Source organism: Geotrypetes seraphini, chromosome 15 (assembly GCF_902459505.1).
Source record: "Geotrypetes seraphini chromosome 15, aGeoSer1.1, whole genome shotgun sequence".
Lineage (NCBI taxonomy): Eukaryota > Metazoa > Chordata > Amphibia > Gymnophiona > Dermophiidae > Geotrypetes > Geotrypetes seraphini.
The window spans coordinates 14,874,716-14,896,962 of NC_047098.1; positions in this window are offsets into that span (position 1 = coordinate 14,874,716).

Consider the following 22,247-nt stretch of genomic DNA (forward strand, 5'->3'; position numbering starts at 1 on the left):
AACCAATGCTAGGAAGTTCTTCTTCACCCAAAGGGTGGTGGATGCCTGGAATGCACTTCCAGAGGGTGTGATAGGACAGAGTACGGTATCAGGGTTCAAGAAGGGACTGGATGAATTCCTGAAGAAGAAAGGGATAGAAGGGTATAGATGGAGATCATTATACAGGTCCTGAACCTGATGGGCCACCGCATGAACAGACTGCTGGGCAGGATGAACCCCTGGTTTGATCCAGCAAAGGCACTGCTTATGTTCTTATGACTAGTAGGGTGGGATTAGGGCCAACCTTCACAAAACTAATTTGCATACAAAGTCAACTGAACATTGATCACTGTTTTAAAATCAGACAATTAATCGACCCATAGTAACCCAAATGGTCTTAACGACTATATGAGATTATTTTGTCTAACATTGGACTGATTTCTAAGAACTTTTGAGTATATTGCTAAAGAAAAGATATAGAAAAGTAGAGAAGATGATTTAACCGGCCAGGCATTTAACCAGATACTGCCGCTGAAAATACCGGGTTCATGCCCAAACTGAAACCAGCTATTTCAGGGACATTCTGGGGGTGGAGTTGTCAGTTAGATAAGTGCTGATTTTCAGCATTTATTCAGCTAAGATAACTGCATAAATAAAACCACATAAAACGTGGTTCTTCGTAGCTGGTTAAGTGCCAAATATTGCACTTAACCAGCTGTGTTTTCACTAGATACTTCCTTTTGATTCAAACCATCTTGGTTCTCTTCCATTTGCAATTTGTATCCCAGAAAGTACTTTTTCTGTTCCCCTTACATCTCACACACTCCTTGTATGTATCTCGTTGTAAACATCTCTTACTCTCAATGTATGTAACTTGTTGTAAACCGCTTTGAACTTATGGTATAGCGGTATATAAGAAATAAAATTATTATTATTAGCTCTGTACAGACGGAAATTCAAGGCTGAAGATTGGGCATGTCCCGGCATTGGGTTTCTGGGTATAATGCCGAAGGCAGTCAGCAAAATGTCCATTGCCACCGGCTGAATATCTGGGATGGTAGCGCCGGATTTTCTAATATCACCGGTAACATCCGACGGGCCACCATCATGGCGGCACATGTAATGATTTCAAAAGGACAAGTCATTCTCAACCGCGCATGCAAATGAGGTTCGCGGAGGTTCATGGAGGGTCGCCAAATTTACATGAGATGAGTCGCTGGTGATAGCAATCGGCACTTGCGCAGAATAGTCCATGGAAAGAGGCACAAATGTGCCCATGTGCCAGGGAGAAGCTACGCTGTAGGCATGCATAGCGTAGGCGTGTCTTATATGCACGCATCATAGGCGTGCATCACGTGCGGCTGTTGCATCAATCATAGATGTGCCAGCAATGTTGGATGGAGGGGAAGAGAAGGGATTTGAGGTGCAAGCATCGGCTTTCAACAATCAGTCCAATGTTAGACAAAATAATCTCATAAGACGTGCCTTTAGTACACACGCCCAGGACATGTGTTTTTGAGATTTCCTCCCCCTCCCACAAAAAAACTATTATACAACTATACTACTATAATTTATGTGAATGGTTTATTTTTTTTTTATTATTATTATTTTAACGTGAACCACAGACATAAACACATACCTGAGATGTGCTTTTCACACTATCGACACACCTCTGGACCAGCTGGTAATTTTTGGTCATCAAAAGTCAGCCCCGCGCTTGGAGAAATCACCCGGTGATGATGGAGTGCTCGTTTAAACATCAGCGAGTCCATTTTGCTACCATTATAATATTTATGACCTCGTTGTAATACATTTACATGGAAGGGTCGGAGGTTGCTAGGAAGCTCAGAAAAGGCCATGGTGAGTACGAAAAGGATTGAAAGGCTCTCTGTTAAGCTTGCATTATCTTTTGCATATGTTTTAGCTATTTATAGGTTATCAATAAACTGATTGTCCTTCAAGTTGGGTGACTGTGGGCTAGATTCACTAAACTCACCGATCGTGTCCCGACTAGTGTGCGATCGTTTCCTGACCCCGACCCGATTCACTAACCTTCTGCCCGATCAATCACCCACCCGATCCGATCCGCCCATGCAAATGAGGGGAAATGGCACGCATAAGTAGAAAGCCATCGATTCACTAAGCAGAAGCAGAAACACCGATTGGGTTTGCCGATCCGAAATGAAGCGACTGCTGAGGACAGGTCGCTTGCTGCCCTTGCCGACTCTCCTGCTCTCCTTAAATCCTAGTATCGAGGTTACAAAACAACCATCAAAATAAAACTGTGCGTAGGTTTTATGTTTATTTAAGATTTGATCTACCGCTTCTGCATTTTATTGACCTAAGCGGTTTACAATGTATCAAACTAAAATGAAATTAGGTACTTGAGAAAAACGACCCTGTCTGTCCCGAAGGCTCACAATCTAGCTAAAGTACCTGATAAACTAAAAATAGAAATGGTTAATCAGCTGGATGGGTTGGAGAGCAGAGGGGAGTACAGGACAATGAAGCCATTGTGACATCACTGAGGAGGTTGGCTCTTATTGGTGGAATGAGGCATTAGGACATCACAATCTCAGCTCTGGAATGTTGCACAATCTTGCTAGTCTTTGAGATGCTGGAATGTTGCTACTCCTTGAGTTTTGGCCAGGTACTAGGGACCTAGATTGGCCACTGGACCATTGGTCTGACCCAGTATGGCTATTCTTATATTTATGTTTATTTAAGGTTTGATATACCGCTCATGCATTTTACTGACCTAAGCAGTTTACAGTGTATAAAAACCAAAATGAAATTAGGTACTTGAGAAAAACTACCCTATCCGTCCCGAAGGCTCACAATCTAGCTAAAGTACCTGATTAAAATAAAAATATGTAATACATTTCCAAGATCAAAAACCATATGCATACGAACTCAAGTTTCAAGTTTATTAAGTTTCAAGTTTATTAATTGGCTTGTTGAATCGCTTAATCGGATTTCTAAGCGATGTACAGCAAAATATACATTTTAAGGAAACCAAAACATAACATACACTTAATTAATTATAATATAAACAGAAGGTATGAGGGGGTGAAATACATTTTTCTAGTAAAGAGAGAACATACAAGGAAAATACAAAAGGAAGTAGGAAGACAAGTAAAAGCAAAATAATTCACTAAAATAACTCAATAAAATAAAATTTATAATTAATTTGCAAATGCATCTTTAAACAAAAAGGTTTTTAACTCGCTTTTAAATTTCCCAAACACCTTCTCTTCCCGTAAAAACATGGGAAGCGCATTCCAAGTCTGAGGAGCTGTACATGAGAAGATAAATTGTCTTCTTGTACTAATAATTTTAAGCGAAGGAATTGATAAAAGGTTCCGTTCACTCGATCGTAAAATTCTTTGAATTGAATAGGGGATGAGCACTGTGCTTTTTATTCTGCAAAAAGCACAGTGTGAGCCTGTGGTTTTAACCTGCGGGCTTAAAGCATGTTCTGTTCCATAATCCGGCTGCACAAATTGAAATGATTCCTTTTAAAATGTCCACCCCTCCCCTTTTATTTAGACTTCGCTTGTGCGAAGAGCAAGCGTGTGCGCAAATCGCATCTTTAACCAACAAGGATAATCCGTGCGTGCGTCTCGATTGCTCTACAGCGATCCTTGGGATCGCTTGTGGGCGTGCGTCCGATCAGATCATTTGCTTGAAGAATCTGTAGTGAATCGGTCGCTCAGTGAAACTCGCCCAAGGATCGCCCAACAACGATCCAGATCGGTGAGTTTAGCGAATCTAGGCCTGTATCCCTTCCCTACTCCTTTTTTTGTCTTGCACTATTATACGTGGGGTTGTGTTTTTCCTTATTTCCGTGGGAGCCGTTCTGATATTCGCGTGGTAGAATACTGCCACGCTAAACCGGCTGGAGCCAGTTTAGCAGCCGTTGTTAAAGGCGCGGTAAGCTTTGAGAATCCGGCCTCTGGTCCTTTTTCCTGAGCTGGAGCACAGGGCTCAGGTTTCTCGGAGGAACACCAGGCCATTTATCAAGTCGCTCTGTACTAAGAGCATTTTATTATCGGTAAGAACAGCAATTAAAGGATTACATTCCTTGTCAATTCGCAATCCTCTTTAGTTCCCTCCACCACAGTAGGCGATCACAGTCTGCAATGGAAGGTGATTAGCAGAACTTACTCAAGATTCTATGGATGTGCTTGGCTCATTCTCCTTCTTTTCAGCTTTTATTTTTTAAGATTAATGAATTACTAATGACAACCATTTAGTCCGTGCATTTGGAAGGTGCTGATCTATTTTCTGATGCTCGGCTCTGAATCATTATTTTTGCTCACGTCTACCAGGAAATTATTTAATTAATGACATATAGGTTAAATCAACCATCTCTTCACATGATAAAGTCTGCCCATAAATGCAGTTTCATTTCCATTGTGTACTTGAAATACCATTCTTCCCTGTGATTATCAGAGCGGTTTACAATAATATTAAACTATATCAGCATTAAAAAATACATTTGACAATAATTAACAATAACAATAAAGCCTTAGACCCATCTGCGTCTGAGACTACATTTCATAATAAATTTCATGCGCATTACAAATGCTTCCCCTAGAATTGACAAATAAAGATTGGCGGAAATTAAGAACAGTTATTACTAAATTTTGTTGGGATGGGAAAAAGCCAAAATTATCTTTTGAATTTTTACTAGGGGTGGCATGGGTCTTCCTGACAAAGGCATCTTTAAACAGGAATGTTTTTACGTTGAATTTAAAAGAGCCTTTTAGTAGTTAAAAATTTGCATGTTAGGCTCAGTATTTGCACTGGCTTTCTCGTCCTTTGTGTCCTTGTCGTCATCTTTCCAGTGTCTCTGTTGACTTTAATTAGACGGGCCTAAGGCTCGGAAACCTCGAGAGCTTTCGTCTGGCTGTTTACTCGCCCGGACCTTCTGAACCAGGAGCATCATGGATATTGCTTGGCCACCTCTTAAAAGGGCAAAAACTTTTAATACTTTCTCCATTTCTTTTTTCCACGTAAATAAACCATTAGCGTATGAATCATAAAAGGACAGCAGACGAGCTAGAATTCAATGAAGTACTTTTAATTCCTCTGGTCTGGATGAGTGGTTAGAGAACTGTAGTTTTGTTCTCACGGTTTATCATGTCACTAAGCCCGCTCAACTGAAAATGTTACATTTAAATACAGCCCATCTGCTCTCCTCTGTTGTCCTTATGCCGTGCAAACTTTTTATGTCACGCTGGTATTTGCTTAGCGCGTTGAAAGTGTGGCCACGTTTCCAAAGGCGCTTCTGCCCTTCAGCGATTTAATTCTTTCTCCAAATGAAAATTCTTTTGCACAAACGGAAACTTGAAAGGTCCATCTGGTAATAAAAAAGTCACCCATATAAAATCAGGACCTTTATGCTGTCTGTGCATTCCTACCCTGTAAATGTTCAGCTCATTGGTTAAAACCAGCTTTATACATACTGTGTTCTAAATTTTCACACCATTAATTGGTCAATGAGCAGCACTGAATACACTTCCCCCTCAATATTCACAGGGGGGGCAGAGCCAGCCCGTGAATATTGAAAAAAACACGAATAACTTTTAGGACTGACTCTGAGCCACCCTTGCTTCCCTCCTGCCTCCCGGACCTCTCCACACCTTACCTGGTGGTCTAGCGGTGAAGCGGGGCGGGAGCGATCGTTCTACGCTCCTGCCCCGTGCAGAGCCAGCAGCAAAAATGGCTGCCGCGAGTTCCAGCTATAATCTCATGAGACCACGGGAACTCACAGCAGTCATTTTTGGGGACGGCTCTGCACGGGGCAGGAGCGCAGGACGATCGCTCCTGCCCCGCTTCACCGCTAGACCACCAGGTAAGGTGTGGAGAGGTCCAGGAGGCAGGAGGGAGGCGGGGGTGGTTCCAGGTTTAGAATCTCACGAATAACCGGAGTCGCGAGTGCTAAACCCGCCAATCGGGAGGGAGAAGTGTATGCATATAGGATTAAACTGTATACGGTGCAGAAAAAAAATTAGCGCTAAACTCTTCTCCAGGGGTAGGGAACTCCGCTCGAGAGCCGTATTCCAGTCGGGTTTTCAGGATTTCCCCAATGAATATGCATTGAAAGCAGTGCATGCAAATAGATCTCATGCATATTCATACGGCTCTCGAGGACCGGAGTTCCCTACCCCTGCTCTACTTTATAAACAGTGTTCAGAGTTGAGAAGGCACTGATAACGGAGTAGCATTGAGCGCTGGGATCTACGCCTTTCAACTTAACATAAGAGTAGCCATACTGGGTCAGACCTATGGTCCAGTATCCTTTTCCCACCGTGACCAATTCAGGTCACAAATACAAGGCAGAAACCCAAAAAGTAGCAAATTTCCATGTTACCAATAGGCTTCCCCCAGGTCTGTCTCAATAGCAGACTATGGACCTTTCCTCCAGGAACTTGTCCAAACCTTTTTTAAACCCAGCTACGCTAACCGCTGTTACCACATTGTCTGGCAATGAGTTCCAAAGCTTAACTATTCTTTGTGTGAAAAAATAATCCCTCCTATTTGTTTTAAAGGTATATCCATGTAACTTCATTGAGTGTCCCCCTAGTCTTCGTAATATCTGAAAGAGTGAAAAATCGATTCACTTTTACCCATTCTATAACACACAGGATTTTGCAGACTTCAGTCAGATCTCCCAGAGGGTGGTGGATACATGGAACGCGCTTCCGGAGGCTGTGATAGGCCGGAGCACGTTACAAGGTTTCAAGGAAGGTTTGGATAGGTTCCTAGAGGATAAAGGAATTGAGGGGTACAGATAGGAGTAGAGGTAGGTTATAGGGATAGTCTGGGACCACTGCTTAGGCAATGGGCCTGATGGGCCGCCGCGGGAGCGGACCGCTGGGCGAAATGGACCTCTGGTCTGCCTCAGCGGAGGCAACTTCTTATGTTCTTATGTTCTCCCCTCAGCTGTCTCTTTCCCAAACTGAAGAGCCCTGACCTCTTATCATAGGAGAGGAGTTCCTTCCCTTTCATCATTTTAGTCACTTATTTAAACCTTTTCTAATTCCACTACACCTCTCCCTCCGTATTCGCTGTGATGGGGGATTAACAGAACCGCAAATACAGAAAAACCGTGAATAACTTTTTCATACGTTATTCGCTGTTTTCTATTAAAAACCATCGTGAATATGGTGAAACCGCGAATAACACGGTGGGAGGACCTGGCCTGTCCCCGATGGAGAGGCAAAACACGGTGAAGAAAGGACCGGGAATCGGCGATTTTCTCCGTGCAAGCTGACGTAATTGGGGGGGAGGAGCCAGCAAGCTAAAAACCGTGAATAATTGAAACCGCGAATGCTGAAACCGCAAATAAGAAGGTAGAAGTGTATATCTTTCATGAGAAAGGGTGACCAGAATTGAACACAGCACTCAAGTTGAGGTCACACCAAGTTTAAAGTTTTATTAGGATTTTATATACCGCCTATCAAGGTTATCTAAGCGTTTTTTACAGTCAGGTATTCAAGCATTTTCCCTCTCTCTCCCGGTGGGCTCACAATCTATCTAACGTACCTGGGGCTATGGAGAACTGAGTGACTTGCCCAGGGTCACAAGGAGCAGCGGCGGGGTTTGAACCCACAACCCCAGGGTGCCGAGACTGTAGCTCCAACCACCGCGCCACACACTCCTCCATGGAGCGATACCGAGGCATTATAATATTCCTGGTCTTTTTTACCGTCCCTTTCCTAATAATTCCCTAACGTTAGGTGCCAGGATGATGCGCTGCGTATGCTGGGAACAGAGCAAGGTCTGGAATCCTCTGGGAAGGACGTGAGCAGCTTCAGACGCTCTCCACACATTCCTCTCTCTTAAGAAGTCAGGCAGCTCCAAGGTCGTGGTTCTGAATCAACTGTTTACTCATATGAAGTCTCTTCAGGCAAAATGATAACAAAGTAACAGTGGCAGATAATCGGCAAAGGCAACAACATGACAAGTGAGGCGTTTACGACGGGACTGATATTCAGCCGGCAGCAGGCAGCCTGCCGATGACGCTGACCCAGGATATTCAGTGCTGGGCCATTTCCACTTTTTGGTTAATGCAAAACATGATTTAGGAAAATAAAGATGCTTGACAAAAAAAAAAAAAAGAAAAGAAATGGATAATTGTTTAACATGCGGTATCTCAGGAGCACACGTGGCACGCAGCTCTGTAAAACTCTCCATTAATGATGTGTAAATTCATACATTAAATGATTTCTGCAAGAAACATCATTGTTTGAAAAGTGCCATGATTTAACTCAGATGGTATCCTTCTCCATTCATTCTGGGTCCCTGAGATCCCAACATTTGTACAGTGGTACCTCGGTTTACGAGTGCACTGGTTTGCGAGTATTTTGCAAGACGAGCAAAACATTCGCAAAATCAGCACCTCAGAAACCGAGCATGCCTCGATTTGCGAACGGCGCCCTCCACGATCCGGCACCCTCCCCCCCACGATCCGACACCCCACCCCCCCGCCACGATTAGGCCCCCCCCCCCCCCGCCGCTTCTTACTGTCATCTGGGCACCGGCATCGGCATGTCCTGTGCATTGGTGCCGGTGCCCGAAGATCGGCCTCCTCTTCTTGCTGGGCCTTGAGCATCTGCGCATGCTCAAGGTCTGCAAGTTCACGGTGAGTACGTGAACTCGCAGGCCTTGAGCATGCGCAGATGCTCAAGGCCCAGCAAGAAGAGGAGGCCGATTTTCGGGCACTGGCACCAACGCACAGGATATGCCGGTGCCCAGATGACAGTAAGAAGCGGCGGGGGGGGGGTGCCAGATCGCCGGGGGGGGGTGCCGAATCGCAAGGGGGGCCTTTGGGGGGAGCAATGCCGGTTCTCGTGGGGGGGGGGGGATAGGGGTGGGAACGTATCAAAGCGAGTTTCCATTATTTCCTATGGGGAAACTCGCTTTGATAAATGAGCATTTTGGATTACGAGCATGCTCCTGGAACGGATTATGCTCGTAATCCAAGGTACCACTGTATAATCATAGCCAGTATAATTATAAACCAGTATGTAGATAGAATCCCCAGTAGCTAAGAATGGCTGTTACGATTTATCACATCCTGACAAGAATGGTAATATCAGCCAGTCTCTTCTCCCTACCACTGGCATAGCAAGGGTAGGAAGTGGCCAGGGTGGTGCCCCTGCCCCCTGTGTCCTCCTCTCTGCTCCCCACACCATACTTGCATCCTCCTTTCCCCCCCTCCCACCAGGACCTCTTTAAAATTTCACCAGCATGAACAGCTTCTCCATCTTGCCTCTGACATCACTTCCTGTCCCCGCAACCCAGAAGTGATTTCAGAGGGGAGCCAGGCTGGCACGAGCACCAGGCCAAAGACGTTGCTCGCACTAATGAAGATTTAAAGAGGGGGTGGAAAGGGAGGGTGCGAGTGGGGTGTGGATGGGGCGGAGAGGTGCCAGTGCCCGCACCAAGGTGGCACCCAGGGGGTGGGGGTCTGCTCCCTCCCACCCTTCTCTTACTACTATTGCTGTGAACCGCCTAGAACTTCCAGGTAAGGCGGTATAAAAAAATAAATTATTATTATTACGCCACTGCTCCCTACTGAGTTCCTCACCCCATCCCACCCCCACCCACTCTGAATTTTTGAATGCTTACTGAACTAATTTCAATATATCTGCTCACACCTTTCACAACCTACCTTTCAAGTGCTGCATAAATGGGAGAGCTTTTTTTGTCCTGTCCTGATTGAAAAGGTGCAGGTTGAATTTATTAGCCAGCTGTATTTTTCACTTTGAAATCTGCCATACTTCAGACGTTATTTCATTACTTCCACTTCCATTTTCTGCTGAAGTGCCTGGTTTACTTGCATCTCAGCTTGTTATTGTTTCTGGGGAGCCCTGAAAACCTCAGAGCTGTAATTAAACTTGACTTATTTCTTAAACAGGTTGCTTACAGGCAATGGGGTATTAGTACTTTGATAGGTTGAAGATGATATAAAGCCTAGGCACCCTTCCAAACCACAAAAAAAAAAAAAAATTGGGAAATGTGAAAAGTGCAGGTCTAATGTCAGATCAGTTTCTCCAGAGGCTCAGTAAGTTTAGCATAAATTTTTTAAACTTAACGTATGCATTATTGAAGATGTGGATTGACAAAACTTCCAAATGTCATAACGCTGTTCTGCTTTCCTCACTGCTTTGCAGAGGGAGCTCCGTGGTGTTTTTGAGACTGCACGTAATTCATGCAGTTTGCAGCTGCTTTTATATTCAATTCTGGCAAGCGAAATGTAGGGTTCATAGACAAAATCGCGCGAGACAACGGTGCGCAGACAACTGAGCGCAAGGTTGACGGCGCGCCGAAGAAAAGCACTATTTTAAAGGGTTCCGATGGGGGGTGTTGGTGGGGAACCGCCCTATTTTACTTAACAGACATCGCGCTGGCATTGTGGGGGGTTTGGGGGGTTGTAACCCCCCCATTCTACTTGAAACCGAACTATTTGCCTGTTTTTTTAGGGAAAAAGTTCAATTTTAAGTATAATGTGGGGGGTTACAACCCCCCAAAACCCCCACAACGCCAGCGCAATGCCTGTTAAGTAAAGTGGGGGGGGGGGGTTCCCCCCGTCGGAGCCCTTTAAAATAGTGCTTTTCTTCGGCGCGCCATCAACCTTGCGCTCAGTTGTCGGCGCGCCGTTGTCTCGCGCGATTTAGTCCCGTCATAGATTCTCTTCTTGAAAAAGCAGAGAAAGGCCACAGCCAGAATTCAGCCCTGCACAGAAAATGGCAGTCCACCTGGTGTTAACTGAGAGGAGGGCATTGGGGAGGGAGGGGGCTTGGAGCCACTGCCTCGGGCACCTCTCACCCTCACAACACCACTGGTAGGGAGAAGAGACTGGCTGAGTTCATAGACAACCCCGCGAAAGACAAAGGCGCGCGCCGACAACTGAGCGCAAGACGGAGACGCGCGCCGAAGAAAATTACAGTTTTTAGGGGCTCCGATGGGGGGGGTTTGTTGGGGAGTCCCCCCAGTTTACTTAATAGAGATCGCGCCGGCGTTGGGGGGGGATTTGGGGGGTTGTAACCCTCCACATTTTACTGTAAACTTAACTTTTTCCCTAAAAACAGGGAAAAAGTGAAGTTTTCAGTAAAATGTGGGGGGTTACAACCCCCCAAACCTCCCACAACACCCCCACAACGCGGCACGATCTCTATTAAGTAAAGTGGGGGGGTTCTCCCCCATGCCCTCCCCCCCCCCCGTCTGAGCCCTAAAAACATTATTTTTCTGTGGCGCGCACCTCCACGCTGCGCTCAATTGTCTGCGCGCGCCTTTGTCCCGGCGCGCTTTTGACCTGACACCGACTGGCTGATATTACCATTCTTGTCAGGTGGGAGCGTGTGGTGCAGTGGTTAGAGCTACAGCCTCGGCACCCTGAGGTTGTGGGTTTGAATCCCACATTGCTCCTTGTGACTCTGGGCAAGTCACTTAATCCCCCATTGCTCCAGGTACATTAGATAGAGTGGGAAAGTTAGGGAAAAATACTTGAGTGCCTGAATAATTTGTAATCTGCAAAGAATTATAGGATATGAGGAATATAAATTATTATTTTTTTTATAACTTGTAAGCAAACATAACATAATTAGTAAGTTTCAAGTTTCAAGTTTTATTAGTGCTTGATAAAACGCTTATTAAATATCTAAGCAATGTACAATTCAAATAAAATAGAAAGACAAATACAATGACTTTAAATAAAACATACTGGGTAGACATACATGAATCGTGAGGATTAGGGGGGAAAGTTACAATATGTTAGTAGAAGAAAAAACAAATATATAAGGCAGTAATATATATCTTTATAAGGCCAAAAATCTAAGAAGCTTCAAAACATATAGCCTCAATTAGAGTTAAAATATAGTCATTTATGACCTCAGCAGTACAAACTGTGAGAAAGGTTTCATTCACAGTATAATTTGCACTAAAGTCTTCACCGGTCAGAGTTTTCTATCAAATCTTATTAATTTATTCATTTTTCTTTATTTTTCTTTATTTTTCAAAATAGATTAAGAAAAAATACTCATCTCTTTATCAGAGCATAGCAGGGGTTCTTCACCGACATAGGCTATGTTTCGCCACCTAGGGCTTTATCAAGGTAATCCCCTTTATTATGCCGATTCCACATGCGCTGCCATCATTATAGTTTGGTTCCCTATAATGATGGCAGCGCATGTGGAATCGGCATAATAAAGGGGATTACCTTGATAAAGCCCTAGGTGGCGAAACATAGCCTATGTCGGTGAAGAACCCCTGCTATGCTCTGATAAAGAGATGAGTATTTTTTCTTAATCTATTTTGAAAAATAAAGAAAAATAAAGAAAAATGAATAAATTAATAAGATTTGATAGAAAACTCTGACCGGTGAAGACTTTAGTGCAAATTATACTGTGAATGAAACCTTTCTCACAGTTTGTACTGCTGAGGTCATAAATGACTGTATTTTAACTCTAATTGAGTAGAAGAAAAAATACATCAAAGGGAAAATAACTCAGGGAAGGGTAAAAGAAGAAAAAAAAGAGAAAAAAAAAATTTGTAGGATGTCAAGCCTAGGGACAAAAAAACTTCTATGTCTGGGGGTCATATATTAAAAACATTTATGGCTCAAATTATTACAGAGGGTGCAACAAAATTAGCCCAAATTTTATCTAGGAGGGAAGGGATTGTGACTTGTATACTGCCTTTTTAAAAATGATACAACCACACTCAAAGCAGTTTATTTTGTACCTGGGGTAAGGTCGCCAGATTTCCTCTTTGGAAAAAAAACAAAACAAAAAAGGATGCTTGGCCCTGCCTCATTCCACCCCCAGCCCCACCCCCACACGAACCTCCCCGAGCTTCAAAGCCGCATTTGGAAGCCTTTGCACATGCACGGACGTCAGCACACAGTGACGGCCGCACATGTGCGAAGGCTTCCAGATGTGGCCCCGGAGCTCGGGATTTCCAAAACCCGGACAAACTGCGGGGTTTTAGAAATCCCTCCAGGCACCCAGACAGTCCTCTAAAAAGAGGACATGTCCAGGTTTTTCCGGACGTATGGTAACCCTAACCTGGGGCGATGGAGGATTAAGTGACTTGCCCAAGGTCACAAGCAGCAACCCTAGGATTTTATCCCACAATCTCTGGCAGCAGCTCTACCACTAGGCCTAGACAGCAGCTCTACCACTAGGCATCTCCTTGGACCTATGGGACAGTAAAATGTACCTTCCTGTGGCATAAAGTGAAGAATAATGTATTTTTAGATTGTTACGGACTCCTGCTGAAGGTGGGTACACCGAAACATGGCCCCCGTTGAGTGCTATCAATTTATGTGAGGTGTTTGTATAATTAAAGAGATTTATTGTCACATCCAATCCATTTGTTTTAATTGAAAGGAAACTCCAGAGTGAGAAGGCATAGAATGAGGTTAAGGGTGATAGGCTCAGGAGTAATCTAAACAAATACTTTTTTTTACAGAAAGGGTGGTAGATGCGTGGAACAGTCTCTCGGAAGAGGCAGTAGAGACAGAGACTGTGTCTGAATTCAAGAAAGCCTGGGATAGAGCCTGGGATAGAGAGAGGAAGAGATAATAGTTACTGCGGATGGACAGACTGGATGGTCCATTTGGCCTTTATTTGCCATCATGTTACAATGTTTCTATAACCATAAAGTTCTATGACATCACAATGCAGGTGTAAAGAGTCTTAGCCAATAGGGAGAGGAGGAGATAGTGATGCTGTGGATGGGCCATTTGGCCTTTATCTGCCATCACGTTACAATGTATCTATAACCATAAAGTTCTATGACCTCACAGTGCAGGTGCAAAGAGCCTTAGCCAATAGGGAGAGGAGGAGATAGTGGTTGCTGCAGATGGGCAGACTGGACGGGCCATTTGGCTTTTATCTGCAATCATGTTTCTATGTTTCTATCCAATCAAATCAAATCTCAGCCCACATAATATATAAATATTTATGTCGTGCTCAGACCTATTAAAAGTTCATGTGAAGTGAACCAAACATAGGCTGCCCAATCAGACCATCATAGCAACTACATTGTCTAACCGCCACTAGGGATACCATATAAATAAATGCAGATACTTAAAAATGTCGCTGGATAAGTGCAGGTCAGATCCAACAAACTGCCAAATCCTGTCGCTTCATCCTCCATAATATTACCAGAAGCCTTCCGATTCTCTCTGAACACATGACCAAAACCCTTGCCCATGCTCTCATCACCTCGCGCTTAGACTACTGCAATATGCATCTCTCGGCTCTTCAATCCACTCAAAATTCTGCTGCCATACTCATATTCTGCGAGAGCTGCTATTCTCCTCAAGTCGCTTCATTGGCTCCCTGTCCATTTCCAAATACAGCTTAAACTCCTCTTGCTGACTTACAAGTGCATTTGCTCTGAAGACCCCGATATCGCTCCTCACTTATCTCCCACTATGCTCCCCCCTCCCCCTCGTGATCTCCGCTCATCGGGCAAGCCCCTCTTATCTGTACCCTTCTCTTCCACTGCCAACGGCAGACTCTGTCCCTTCTTTCTTGCGGCGCCGTATGCCTGGACCAGGCTGCCTGAATCAATCCGTCATGCTCCAACCCTAGAAGTATTCAAATCCAAGCTAAAGGCCCACTTTTTTAAAACTGCTTTCGACTTTTAACTCCCACTCACTGCTGTCAGATACCTAGACCCACTGTATCATTTCCTCTACCATTATATCTCCCCAACCCTGAACTGTCCTGTCTAAATTAGATTGTAAGCTCTTCTGAGCAGGGACTGTCTATTGAGTGTTAAAATGTACAGCGCTGCCTACGCCTTTCAGCGCTATAGAAATAATAAATGATAGTAGTTAGTAGTGGGCAGATAGGCAAGGCTGTTTTGGCGACATTTTGAGAATTCCCTCTAAATGAACATTTGCACCGTGCTAGGCCGCAAGAACGTGCCGGCAGCACTTTTTTCATTTTCACGTTTTCCTTCAGCAATTTTCAAGGAAAGCGCAGCGTTTGTCCAGGCAGGGGCCGGCACTGTAAATTTCATCAGCCGTGTTTAGCTCTAGGAAAAGGCAAACAGTAAAAGTGACTTTCATATTTATCATTTGAGGCGGAAGAAAAACCCACAGTGCAATTCTGGCTTCTCTGGGAGTATTAAATCTCTGCTTCATTTTATAACTGCTTCAGTTGAAATTCAATTGCAAAGAAACCTGCCTGAAATCATTCCTGTATCTACAACATTGATTGTGCTCCGTTGGTTGTATAGTAGGCTGTTGGGAAAATGCCATATGTTTTTTTTCCCAAAATATACTTTTGCCTTCAACCATTTCATAAGAATTACGCTCAAAGTAAGTCGAATTTGCCGAGGATCGTGGCGGTAATCCAAGATGGGGGTGGGCTGCTGTTTGCAATCACGCGGACTCAGTAATGCGCGGTTTTTCCCTCACTTAGCAATCAACTTCTGCCTCCCCCTCACCCCCTCCAACTTACATCAACCTGCAAATTCTATGAAAAGCGTACCTAAATTGCAATTCAATTGCAATAGCCAGCTAATTAGCACCAATAATTGGTTTCTTAGCAAGCAGTTATCGGTGTGGATTACAATCAATTACAAGCTGCACACGTAAATGTCGGTGCAGGATCCGTGGCCAATTTGTACATGCGAGTCAAAAAAGGGGGCATGGAAATGGGCGGGTTATAGGCGAGTCATGGCCAGATCGGGGGCGTTACTTTCAATTACGCAAATAATTATCGAATATGGGCATCTGCAATTAGCAAAAATAAAAATAACCTGTATGTGTTTATTTACTCGTAGACGGCAACTTCAGTTGCTAGCTCTGCCTCATTCAAGTCACAGTCCCCTGCCTTTTTTTTAAAATAAGAAGATATTGCAGTTTCAAATTAGTTTTCCTGGTGTTCTCGCTGGAGCTCATTCAGGGCTCCTTTTACTAAGGTGTGCTAGCGTTTTTAGCGCATGCTGAGGATTAGCATGTGCTGCCCCCCCCCCCCCCGCGCTATGCGCCAAGAACTAACGCCAGCTCAATGGTGGCGTTAGCGTCTAGCGTGCGGGGCGATGCAGTGCGCGCTAAGCCCGCTAGTGCAGCTTAGTAAAAGGAGCTCTAAATTGTTGAAAAATTTTGCTCTGGGTCATATCCGGTATCCTACTTAAAAAAAAACGGAAAGCCAAAATAACTTGAAAACATCATACCGCTTTAAAAGGCCAGAAAGCCATCTTTAAATACTACAGAGCTCTATATTGTATTCAAAGTTTTCTTTTGATTGTATTTACAACTTCTTTGATTGGATTTAAACTTTTTCCCTTGATTGTATTTACAGTTTCTTTTGTTGTAAACCACCTAGAAGTCGTAAGATTGTTGGCGGTATATAAGAATAAAGTTATTATTATATAAAATACATATAAAGAGCCACTGAAAAGTTCTCAGATTGTTTATTTGAATTATTTTGAATTTTATAGTTTCACCTCCTGAGGAAGCATTCCATCGCGAAACTCGAGTCGGGGAGGGGGGGAGGGGGAAGACTTGAGTTTCACGGCTTCAGGAGTTTTAAGGTTTTGCACCAGCTCATGGATTTCACAGGCTACGCCCATATGGAAAGCACTCATGAGGTGGCATGACTTTTCTCAGCCTGATTGCTCTCTTTGACCACCCCCGGTATGTGGCTTTGAACATCATTCTGTAGCTGATGGCCCATTGTCTCAACCTGACTGCTTCCTGACACAAGGGGTAGGATCCCATAACTCCCTGCTCATTTCCCTACGAGGAATCTGAGGTACTCCCGCGACTTGTGGTAAAATAACCCATCTTAACAGTAGCCCACGTCAATAACTTCCTCCCTTTTAAAACATTTGTAGGCCCTTCTGGGACAGGAAATTGCCTACTGCACCTGATTGGACCTTGCCTTGAGCTACAGTTGAAAAAAGGCACGAGCTAAATCCAAAGTCCCTTCCTTCCTCCTTATATGGTTGGCGCCGTCACCTACCGCAAAAATGCTTCAGAATATTCACTTGTAAATTATTCATTTCAGCCCTTTTTCCCATTTCCATATTTACCCCACCTCCTTTTATGAAGCTGCATTAGGAGGAAGGGCTGAGGCTCACTGGTCGAGCTGCTGCCTCCGCACCCAGAGGTTGTGAGATTAAATCCTGGTGCTGTTCCCTAGGCAAATCACTTAATCCTCCAGTGCCCACCACTTTGAATGTCAGCTTTGAAATGCAACAAAAAGGTAGCATACAAGGCCAAAGGCAGTATACAAGACCAGTATACAAAGCCAAAGAGGCAGTATACAACAGCCCAGTCCCTTTCCCCTTTTTTATCGCTGGCCGTGGTGGTAAAAACTCCGACGCTCATAGGAATTCTATGAGCGTCGGAGTTTTTACCACCGCGGCCAGCGATAAAAAAGCCTAACACGGATTAATAAAAGGGGTGGGGGTTAATCATTAGCATAATATAACTAAATTTAAAGCATATGCACATAATCAACCTAGTAATTACACAAAGTGCAGTTCCTGATCAAAGCTCAGTTAGCGCTTCAGTCTCTAATAACATTAGATAACACTACAATATTCCTGCTTAATTAGTGGAGGCAAAATTTTAAATATATAACCTTTTCCTGATGGTTGAAGCTACTATGTGTATATCTGTAGCTCATCCTAAAGCCTGGATTGATTAATTGACCTTTAAAATCATACCTGCGAGAGTAAAAGTACAAATAACTCATCTTGCAAGCTACCTCCAGAGAAACCGGCGAGGCATTCATAAAATGACTGATGATGAAAATAACTGAAATAAAGGATAATTGATTATAGCAAGTACGAAACTCACCGATCCCCCCCTCTTAATGGAGTCTGAGCAGCGTGCCCTTCTGTAACATAGTAACATAGTAGATGACGGCAGATAAAGACCCGGATGGTCCATCCAGTCTGCCCAATTTGATTCAATTTAAATTTTTAATTTTTTCTTCTTAGCTATTTCTGGGCAAGAATCCAAAGCTTTACCCGGTACTGTGCTTGGGTTCCAACTGCCGAAATCTCTGTTAAGACTTACTCCAGCCCATCTACACCCTCCCAGCCATTGAAGCCCTCCCCTGCCCATCCTCCACCAAACGGCCATATACAGACACAGACCGTGCAAGTCTGCCCAGTACTGGCCTTAGTTCAATATTTAATATTATTTTCTGATTCTAAATCCTCTGTGTTCATCCCACGCTTCTTTGAACTCAGTCACCGTTTTCCTCTCCACCACCTCTCTCAGGAGCGCATTCCAGGCATCCACCACCCTCTCCGTAAAGTAGAATTTCCTACCATTGCCCCTGAATCTACCACCCCTCTGTAAGCGAGAGAGCGGCGGGGCCTTGCATTGAACGTAAGAGAGAATCTATTACCCAGCAGTTTTTAGAAAGTGAAATCTGGCTACCATTCTAGGAATGTTTCATAAGCGAGAAATATCAAGGCATTCTTTTGAACCGTGCTCCGAGGCCACTGCACAGAAGAAATAGTGGGGAATGAGTCGCATTTCAGGGTATGAGAATGTACAGCCAGCAATAAAATCCAACTCATTTCACATAGACATCAAAGAGGGCAGCAAGGTTTACCTGGTGGCATTTACAATTCATTAGAGGAAAGTAGCACTTTGCAGTTGACTCTCTTTCCTTGTCTAACTGAATGAACGCCGATATAGGCCTGTATGTTCACTACCAGTGCCTGTAATTAAAAATCCATGCAGGGCTTGTGCAAGAACAGTGAAGGGAGGAGCAATTTTGTAACTAGGCAACTGGCATAAATATATGCCAGCAACATAACATCGTGCTTATAGACCGCGTAATCAGAAGTTCAATGCGGTTAACAAAAGATTAACAATAAGATTAATTTGGGGCCCATTGACGTCCTTTGTAGAATCTCTGTAGTTATGGTTTGTCATAAGATAATATGCACATCCGGGGGGGTGGGGGGGGGAGGGAGGGGAGGTAAATACGGTTGGAAAATGGTTGGAAAAGTTTTGGTGGGTGAGGGGAGGATATAATAAATATGAATTTTTGAGAATTTTAAGTGATGTCTATATTGTAAAATGAATAATTTACTCTGTATTTCACTTATTATATATGTTTAAAAAATATATATATAGATTACTTATATTATGGTAAGGGTGGGAGGGAAGGGGTTAAATTTTATGTATTACTGTTAAATATGAAAGAAATTCAAGTGATGAACTTAATTTCAATTGTCAATTTATTGATACACTGTAAAAATGTAAAAATGAATAAAGATTATAAAAAAAAAAAAAAAACGCCTAAAATTATTTAGTCAAATACTTTGAAAAGAGATGTTTTCAACAGAGCTCTAAAATGTTTGTAAGAACAAGCTCTAAGTAACAGCGGTTGAAATTCTTTATCGTAGAGAGATGCCTGGAATGCTAATGTATGATCCAAATATTTTTTACTTTTACAACCTTGAAATGACGGAAAGATGAACAGGGCATGAGATTTTCTGCTGTATTTGTAAGATGCTATAAGAAATCTATCAGTCATATAGATAGGAGCAGAGCCATTCACAACCTTATAGCAAAGACAACTCAAACAGTACCACGAGCCTCCATCGGGAGCCAGTATAACTCGCGATAGAATGGTGTCACATGACCATACTTCTTCAAACTATAGATCAATCTTACTGCCATATTCTGAATTAATCTAAGTCTAGCCATCTCTTTCTTAGTACATGTTAAATAAACTATATTACAGTAATCAAGAAGACTCAATAGCAAAGATTGAACTAGAAGTTTGAAAGCAGAAAACTCAAAATATGGTTTTATGGTCCGGAGCTTCCGTAAAGTATAATAACTCTTTTGTACCATGGAATCCACCTGTTTTTTCATAGTCAAATGTTGGTCAATGACGACTCCCAATATTTTAATCGTCGGGTCGATTGTATATAAAGTTGAGTCTATAGTAATCAATCGTTCATGGAATTTTTTTGTGCGATGATGCCACAAAAAACTTGGCCTTATTTTGGTTTAATTTAAGTTTAAATTCCTGCATCCATGAAGCCATCAGCTTCAGTACCGACTCGATCGTATGAGTAATATGGGATAGAATTGAGTTACAAGGGATAATAATCGGGATATCATTAGCGTAACTAAACAATTTTATACCCAGATTACTCAGGTGGTGACCTAAAGAAGAAAGATACGCATTAAATAATGTGGGAGAAAGTGGGGAGCCCAGGCTCTTTCCTCATCTATAAAACTTCTGCCCATTGGCATAGTAAGGGGGGGTGCGGTCCGCGCCGGGTGCGGTCTTCCTAAGGGCACGCACACCTCCTCCTCTCTGCCCCCCTCCCCACTTCTCACTACATGTGCACACCCTTTGCCTTCCCCATACCATTTTTTTACTTCCCCAGCACGAGGTTGCTGCCCGTGTTGACATCGACGCTCTCTCTGACTTGACTTCCGGGACACGCATCTAGGAAGTGACGTCAAAGGGCGAGCCGACACGGGCATGCTGCTCACACCGGCGACGTTAAAAAGGTACGGGGGAAGGGAAGGGGGCGTGCGCAGAGTGGGGGGAGGGGGAGGGATGCCCCGGGCACCGCTCATCCTTGAGACGCCACGGCTTGTGTCTAAATGCACAGAGACACACTATCCTATAAGTTATCCCCCAAGTTCTGTATATGGCGCCTTATGTTGTACGCACCTATCGATGCACACAGATGATTTGCGTGCACAACTTGATTAATTGGCCAACTGGCATCAATAATTGGCAATTAACCCCTCGTAATCGATGCTAAATGGCAGTGACGGAAAGTTAAGCAACGCAACTTGGAAAGCGCGATTCTATAAAATGAGCTAGTTGCGGTGTGTCAATTTGAAAAGGAGGCTTGGCCAGGGGGCGGACCGTGGGTGCTCTTAAAAGTTATGGGCATTGTTGTAACAGGAACATAGCGCATCTCAACAGCTACCCCACGTTGATAACTTCCCCCTAGGTCTCATTGCATAAAATAGCACGAGTTCGTGTTACAAAATAATCCATCCTAGCAGGAGTCCACATTGATCATTTCCCCCCTCAGTTACTAATTGGGGTTAACGGAAAGCCAGCACATCTTAATGGTAGACCGTTTTGACAATTACATCCCTTACATGGGCAAATGGCTGTTTGGAAACTGCCGGCACACAAGAAGAACCCCTGGTCTTAGGATAAAGATGCACAAACAGGAAACTCTCAATCAACCGATCTGGATCTTTATTAAATTGTACAAACGTTAAAAGAATCCTTGTTTCGGTGGTGCTAAATATCGCCTTCTTCAGGGGACACTTATTTGTGGAGTGCTGTTCAGCACGGACCACCCAGCTCTTTTGCCCCCGCGCACTGTACAAATAAGTGTCCCCTGAAGAAGACACTATTTAGCAGCGCCGAAACAGGGATCGTTGTTGGGACTCTTTTGACGTTTGTACAATTTAATAAAGTTGGTTGATTGAGACAGCCATCTTGTCTTTTTCCTGTTTGTGTTTGGAAACCGTCACCCTTTCGGTGAGTAAAGGTACACACTGATGGTGCTTTGAGTTTTTATGAACGTCATGAGCTATTGTCAAACACCAGGAGCTGCCACCCTAGGCCACTGCCTGGTAATGTCTAATGCTTAAGGCACCCCCACTTGAAAGATGCATAAATCATATCACTTGAATGGCCACCAGGATGGTCTTGGGGCTCAAGGATCTAACGTATGAAGAAAGACTAAAAATATTGCGGCTGTACTCACTTGAGGAACGAAGAGAGAGGGGAGACATGATTGAAACGTTTAAGTACATCACGGGTCGCATCAAGTCGGAAGATAATATCTTCTGTCTCGTGGGACCCTCGACCACCAGAGGGCATCCGCTGAAAATCAGGGGAGGGAAGTTTCATAGCGACTCCAGAAAGTACTTCTTCACCGTAAGAGTGGTGGATCATTGGAACAGTCTCCCACTGCAGGTGATTGAGGCCAGCAACGTGACGGATTTTAAGAGAAAATGGGATGCTCATGTGGGATCTTTAAGGGAGTAAATACAGGGGGGCGGATACTTGGAATGGGCAGACTTGATGGGCTATGGCCCTTTTCTGCCACCATTTTCTATGTTTCTATGTTTCTAGAATGCTAGGGAATTAATAGAATCTAATCCTCGCATGGGTGTTCTGTCTACTCCCAAACTGTTCAGGGTAGAACACATAATAATGAAGCTGCTGAAAGAAAACAGCTGGGATATTACATTAAATAAAGCT